Consider the following 7965-nt stretch of genomic DNA (forward strand, 5'->3'; position numbering starts at 1 on the left):
GATTGACAATGATTAAGTAAGGTGGTGGCCTAGATTAAGCACTTTTTCTTTTTTTTTTTTAAATAAGCACACTAACTGTTCGAGATTTTATCTCTACTAATCCTAATTGCACTCAAGCAATAGAGTGCTCTGTTTGTGTTTTTGAATCTATGCTAGGAAGAAGAAGCCATGACTTCACACCCTTTGATCTTGAGATACTTTGAATATTGAGAAGAGAAGCAAGAAATGGAAGAGAATCCCTCTAATTCACTAGAGGGAGTGGCCAACGATGACCCACCCCAGAAAATCAGCAAGCTAAAAGCAGAAGTGCAATTATTCCCACAAAAGAATGGAGTAATAGAACTTGAAGGAGTAAATACAATCATGACCCAAAACAAGCAGATGCACCAACAACTTCAGCAACAAATGGAGCTGATGGTCAGGAAAATCAATGAGCTGCAAATTGCTGTGGAAAATGTACAAAGCCAACCTCAAATCTCACATGGATGGAATCAATCTGAAAAAGGTTTTGGAGCAACCAACTATGAGCACCAAAATCAAGGACCAAGGAACTTCAATCATAATAGCCCCAACATCACAAACAAACACAACCACAACCTTGCTAACAACACCCAGTACACACCACCATAACACACAAACCTCCAACCCCCTTACACTTCACAATTTTCCCAAAACAACTTTCATCAACCATCTCAGTTCACACAACCATGACCAATTCAGTGCTCTCAAGGAATCTCTAACCTAGAGAAAATAATAGAGAAGCTCATGAATGATCACACCTTGGCAAGCAAACGCCAAGAAGCAGCACTCAGAAACCTTGAAGGAAAACTGGGGCAAGTGGATAAATACATTTCAGAACTGAGTGAGAAGATGGCAAATACCTTCTCCAGAGCCACTGAAGACAATCCAAAAGACAATGAAAAAGCTGCAAAGTGGGAGAAGTGGAAAGTAATCATAGAGGAAAGTGAGAAGACTGTGAAAAAAGAAGCCATTATCTAGGAAAAACACCACAAAGAAGTTCCACAAGAAGAGATAGAGGAAAGGAAGCTCACAGTGAGAAGAGAAAATCTAAGGCAACATGATTTTCAGCTTCCATGATCAAAGAATGAGGGATGTCAAGCTAGTGACAATAAAGAAGCGCTTGTTGGGAGGCAACCCAACTTGAGGGAGTTTTCTTTTCATAGATATTTCAATAAAAAGGTTGAGTGGCTTTATCTGTATTTTAAAGAGCTAAGTTTGGTGTTTCACACCAAAACAATTTGAGGAAGAGTGAAGGATGTTAAGTTTGGTGTTCCACCAAAATCTTATTTGAAAACACATTCTCAGCTCCTGCATAAAGAGTTGCTAGCTCCAAGCAATCAGATAAACCATTGAACCATTGTCTGCTTTCTAGTTTTTAGATATATTACCTTTAGCAGGGACAAAAGGCTTCACATATGGTTGACTTAATGCATAAGAAACATTGGCAAGGGACTAAGTTTGGTATTCACACACCAAAGTAAGTTCAAAAGCCCACAAATAATTCATGCATGCTAACCATTTTTCAAGTGCTTGGGGAACAAGCAACTTTCAATATCATTGTAGAGGTTTATCCAAGTTTTTGGAAGGATTAAGCATCATCAACCAAAAAGGTAAAGAGGAATGTGAAGACCAACAATGATGATGATGAGGAGTAAAGCAAGTAAATTCCAAAAGGTTGTATTTTTAAGTGATTATTTTGCATCAAACACTGCTATGATTGAAAGTGATATTGTACCCCTGTCTGTCTGTCTGTCTAGTATAGTTTCTCTGTAATTCCATAATTGAGATGCTTGATTATTCACAACACTATACTCTTCAAACTTGATTGCACTCAATATTTCAAAAAGGCATCAAAGGACAATTCTTTGAAAAGAAGGAGTGAGGAATAAAAAAAAATTTTTTTTAGGCAAACAAAAGATTAGGAGAAGTGGTGGTTCTAGTTGTATAATTATCTATTGAGGTTGCATGCTTATGAAAACTTGCATGGGAGCTTATAGGCAGGATATAGAATTCAAAGAAGTAGTGTGGAGATTCTCAAATATTTATTGATCCAAGAAGCAGCAAACAAAAGAAAATAAAGGAAACACAAAAACAAAAGAACATGGCCCAAGGCTCTGAGCATCATTTACTAGGCAGAAAAGAAGAAAGAAACAAGAACTCAAAGAGTTGTTATCCTAGTAAATGCTTGTGGTCGAATTGTGTCAAAGAGAGAGGCTTGAGCAAGTAAATCCTTAAGGGTGCTTTAACACCTAATACCTTAAAACCAACTGGTTTAGGAGTATATTTTGAAAGCTTATCTAAAGAGCCGCTTTGAGACATGACACTTAGAGTCAAGGCCAAAACACAGAAAATATAAGCTGCTTTAAGGTGATTACCTATATAGAGATCTCCACGATATCATTTGGATGAAATTCCTAGGACCTAAGACTTCCAAGATGTAAGGACTAGTAAGCACTAAAGCCCTTGCATGAGCATATAATTTAGAGTTCACCCCACTGTCACTTAATCACTTCACTCATAGGATATTACAAGTTATTCTTCAATCCATTCTAATTGAAAGAACCTTTGAGCATAATTCTTTTCTTGCTTGGGGACAAGCAAGGTTTAAGTTTGGTGTTGTGATGACAAGTCATCTTATGCTAGCTTTTCAAGCATTTTTCACTTATTTAATTAGGATTTATGCATTTTCTTGCATTAGAAGTAAGTAATTTGGAGTTGTTTTACATGGTTTTGTTAAATCAATCAACCATCCTTTATTTGACACTAAATCATGAGGTTTAAGCTAAAATTAGTTGGTTTTTGAATAATTTATAAACCTTGTGAATTTGGTGATTCTTTGATTGGTTAATGTGATTACTTGTAGGTGAGGAAATGGTGAAAAAAGGAATTTTCAGCACGCTTTTGAATTTAAAGCACACTTTGGACCTTAGGCCACGCTTTGGAAAGCGTGACCCAAGGAAACTAAAGCGTGCCGCATCAACCAAGGGAGCAAGGCTCACTAGCGCTCAGTTAACTTTGAGAGATGACAAGAATGCGCTACTCCAAGGAGGCAAGGGCGCTCAATTGCTTTACTTAACTGAACACTACCTTATATTGCTTGCATTGCTTCACAAGGAAATTGGCACCAAAGTGCATCCACCAAGAATCGAACTTGGAGCTCCCCACTTGCAAGGAAGGAACGCTATTAGTCTTCAAGGAAAATAGCCTCAAGATGCACTCAATAAGGCTCGAACTTGGAGCCTCCTTGTGCAAAAACAATAGGCGCTCAGTTACTTATTCTTCACTGAGCGCTACTCTTTGAAATAAAAAGTGGCACATAAATTGCTTCATCCAAGGTTCGAAGAGAAGACTCCCTCCAAATCAAAGGGGAGCTCAGTTAGGTGTTTTTCACTGAGCTCTATGAAAGCACACACAAGGAAACTTGGCATGCAAAAAAAATGGAAGAGCCTAGCCCAAGACTTGTAGCGTTAAGTTAGAATTACTTAACTGAGCGCTATGCTGATTGTTTTGTCACATAAGGGAAATGAGCTTGGGACCAAGACTTGGAGCGCTCAATTAATTTAGTTAACTGAACGCTCCACTGGAGCTGTACCAGGGGAGTCAATTTTAAATCAAAGGCCAACATGGATCCAATTCTTCACCAAATGAAAAGCCCATTCCAAATTCTAAAAATCAAAAATAGAAAGTGTATAAATAGGACTTAGTTTGATTTAGAGAATACCCTTTTGCTCACTTTTACCTTTTGTTAACTTTTACTTTTGGCTTATTTTTGAATATTGATTTTGAGCTTTGAATTAGGAATTGGGATTGAGAGCTGAGTTCTCTCCTCCTTGTTCTCACTTTTGCATTTCTTGCTTTCTGTTTTTGAATTGTGGATAGAGATTGAAGGAATTCTGTTTCACTCCTTGATCTACAATTCATCTTTGTTCTCTTCTACATAATTCTAAGGAATTGTGATTTGAATCTAGCTTTCTGATTTCATTTTCATTGCTTCTGTTACTTATGTTGTCTTTCTTTGGATCTTGAATTGAGATTGGAAAGAGTTTCATTGATTCAAATTCTGAAAATTGCCTTCCACTCTTCCTCTCAATTGATCTAAGAATTAGATCTAAATCTTCTTTACTGTTTTTAAATTTTCTTCCCTTTTGCAAAGTGTTCTTTGCTGAATCAAGGAAGGAACTTTGATCTAGACCTGTTTTCTAGTCTCATTGAGCATCTGAGCTCTTGGATTTCTTTCCTAGCTCTTGCAATTGAGTTGAATTTTCTTTCTGTGTTGTTCTTCATTGCAATTTAATCTCTGTTTAGATCTATTGCACTTAATTCATCTTCTTTACTTTCTGTTATTAAATTCTAAATTCCAGCATCCCATACCCCTTTATTATTCAAGCAATTTATATTTCTTGCCCTTTAAGCTTCATCCATTTACATTTCCTACAATTTAAGCTTTAGCTATTTTACTTTCTTGTACTTTAAGTTTCTGCAATTTTACTTTCTGCAATTTAAATTCCTTGTTATTTACATTCTGTTGGCTACAATTCACTCAAATCATCACTTGTTTGCTTAACTAAATCAACCACCTAACTAAAATTGCTCAATCCTTCAATCCATGTGGGATCGACCTCACTCATGTGAGTAATTACTACTTGATGCGACCCAGTACACTTGCCGGTGAATTTTAGGTGTTGGAAATCTGTTTTTAACCCATCACCTTGCATGGCCCGTGAAGAAAAAAAAATCCTTGTGCATGGAGAACCTTGCACGGGATGTGGAGAACCTCGTTGGTGGACTCTTCTACCTCCTTAAATCGTTGGTGAATGGGGTGACCTGGGAATTCTTCAAAGAAGACAGAAGCGGTCGATGAATTAGAGAAAGCGAGAAAGGGTGAGTCGATTCACTGCAAGAAAAATACTGAGTACTGTCAGAATTACAGGCAGATTTATAGTTTATTGTCGAATTTATCATCGGATTGAATTTGACAGTATAAATTGCGTCAAAAAAATTTTACCGGCGGATTATTTCATCCGACACAAATTACTGGTAAATTTTGTGTCGGATTTTTCGATGATAAATATGGTGCATCTTATGTTTTGTGGCGGTCAATTACCGTCGGATTATTCTGCGAGTAAATCCCACGGTATTTTTTTTACAATTAATAGTCAAATTAAAATTTTTGTTTACAAAATTAGGGCACAAATTCAAAATTACTAGAAATCAACCAATGATTTTATTAAATATCAATGGTCTGAATATAATAAAAGTCAAAGAAGTAGAATACAATAAAATAGACATAAAATAAATTAAATCCCTAAACCCTACGGATCCCAGTAATCGTCGTCGTCGTTTTCTTCCCCCTACTGAGACGACGGAGTAGGTGTTGATGTCTGTGCCCACCAGCAGCGTTGCCACTGGTACCAATAGTGCCGCTGCCTCTAGGCACATCTACTCATTGTACACCTCCATCTGCTCTTGCTAACGTTCTAGCCACTTCAGCTTCTCCGTCAGCTCTGAGCTGACTGCAACGGTGTCTCCCACGCGTTCAAGAAGCTCGTTTTACCTATGCTCAGACTATTGAGCTTGTTGGTAAAGCTCTTGTATGAGCTTTTGCACCTCCTCCCTCAAGTCGACAACTTCCTTGGAATCGGCAGGGCTGGTAGCAAAGGCAGAGGCAGATGAAGCCACCAATGAGAAGGTGCGGAGGCCGCGGACGAAAAACAACCCCAACCCAAAGACGCAATTCTTGTAGGGCTCAAAGGCAGCCTCGTGCCAAACCCTATCAGGATCTACCACTGAGGCATCGGAGCTGGGGTCATCCCCACTAGGCGGTTAATATTGCTGGGTCACGGCCTCCAATCTCTGCGTATAGTCTTCCTGTGTAACACACGTTGTGACTAGGATGATAGTTAATTGACTTTAAACCAAACAAATTGCAAAGTTAGAATTAATTAAAACTCACATAATGAGCCGCAAACTGGTCATCACCAAATCTCTCTTTGTTGGCCTTCAACGTATAGGTATATTTGAAGGTCTCCACTAATGTCACCTCACGATCCAATGACTTAGACTACACATATTGAAATCAACTAATAAAATAAATCAAGTAACAAGTAATTCAAGTAATAATTAACAAAGATTAGTAAATAAACTACATATCAGCTTACTCTTTGTCTTCATGAAAGTCGTTGACCCACCAATATACTTCGACGACTTTGGTGAAGCCCTATTAGGTCTATTCGTCAGACAACAACGCTTGAACCCCTCATCAGTACTAAAATGGATGTCATTTCCTTCTTAAGATCTGGACGGAGCCAAATCTTAAGGTGGTCATGCCCCCTGATGAACATCCTGCATCATCTACTGAACTCACCTAACTATCCGGTGGTCATAAATCTTCCTGATCAAGATATCATGTTCCTAATCCCATATAAATTTCTCCTGTACAAAGTAATTCAACAACATTAATTAGTCGAAATAAAATACAGTTAATTCAATAACATTGGGTTCTTACCACCCACTTCTGAAACCATCACTCTCTGGTCTCAACAGGAATCTTCGTGTAGCTCATCCATATGTTGTCGTACATGGACTTAATCACATTGGAGATCTCCTGCGTACATTGATGAGCGAAATTTGAAACTCACGAATACTAGCAAGTACACCAGATCACACAAGTAATACCACGGTAAGTGGATATCTTTTCCATGAGGATTAAAGAATTGAACAACCAAATATCTAATTAAAAAGCCTAATTAGATTAATAAAACCTGGTTATGATTGATGATCAGATCAGAGAGGGCAAGAGGGTATCTTGTCGAGAGGCTTGAGAATCTTGAATGTTGAATTCTAGGATGCCATGGACAGTGAGTCTTGAATGATGAGGGAAAACAGTGATTATGAGAGTCACGGGCTTTAGAGATGTTTATGCTCTTAAGATAACCAATCTTGTTTATTTATCTTGAAGTTTGCAAAGATCATTCACGACAAAAATTTTAGTAACTGATTTTCAATTTCTTGGTTCCTCAATTTCTCAAGCATCAATTAGGCATCACTTTAATTAATCAACAGATTAAGCATAAAAAAAATCAAATAAGATTTAAAAGTAGTCCTTAGATCGAGCTATATGTCAGGTATTCAAGTTAGTCCTGTCGAGTTAAATCTTAAAAGAAAACATAATTTTCAAAAGTTGTTCTAATCCGAATTATATGTCACTTATTCAAAATTAGAGTGATTGAAAATCATGTATGTGTCGCACACTAATTGAACCACTATTCCTAGCTGTTCCGAGGGTTACCTGAAACTGAAGGTCGATCTCGGACGAGATCTACTATGGTGGCCGGAGCTGTCGTGTCCGACTTGTTTGACTTGGTGGAGTTGCTGATCCTTGATCACCGGAGGGTGGTGGTACCTGCAAGAGACTCCCATGCTTAAGTTAGCATGGGCTTTAAGCAGGTTTTTGTGTAGAATCAGAGTATGAGTTATACCTGGGTGCTCCAGTGTATTTATAGTGGCGAGTGAACTTTTTAGATAAGATAAGTTAGTTATCTTATCTTATCTTTGAGTGAAGTCATCTTATCTTTTAGGGGAGCCGCCTTTAACTTTCTAGGCTTTGGCTGTCTTTAGATTGGGCTGTGTCTCTTTGTTTTGGCGTACTTGAGGATCTTATGGCGATGTGGCCGAACTCTTCAGAGAAGAGGTCGGTGGACCTGACCTGAGGAGGTCGGTTGCTTTGTCTTCAATCAGCTTGGGTCGCATAGCTCGACCCAGGGTAAGAAAAGTGCCCCTGCTCGAGCTTGGTCTTTCCTTTGAGGTTGTATTTTTTAGACTTCGACCCCTTTTGGGGGAAGCCATGCTCGAGCATTTGGCCCTTTGTTGATCTCTTGTAGAACTCCTGTTAGGTTAGCCTTTCTTGCTTTAAAATGCGGTGCGTTTCTTTCCCTTATTTGTAGC

Source organism: Arachis ipaensis, chromosome B3 (assembly GCF_059453495.1).
Source record: "Arachis ipaensis isolate K30076 ecotype BB chromosome B3, ASM5945349v1, whole genome shotgun sequence".
NCBI lineage: Eukaryota > Viridiplantae > Streptophyta > Magnoliopsida > Fabales > Fabaceae > Arachis > Arachis ipaensis.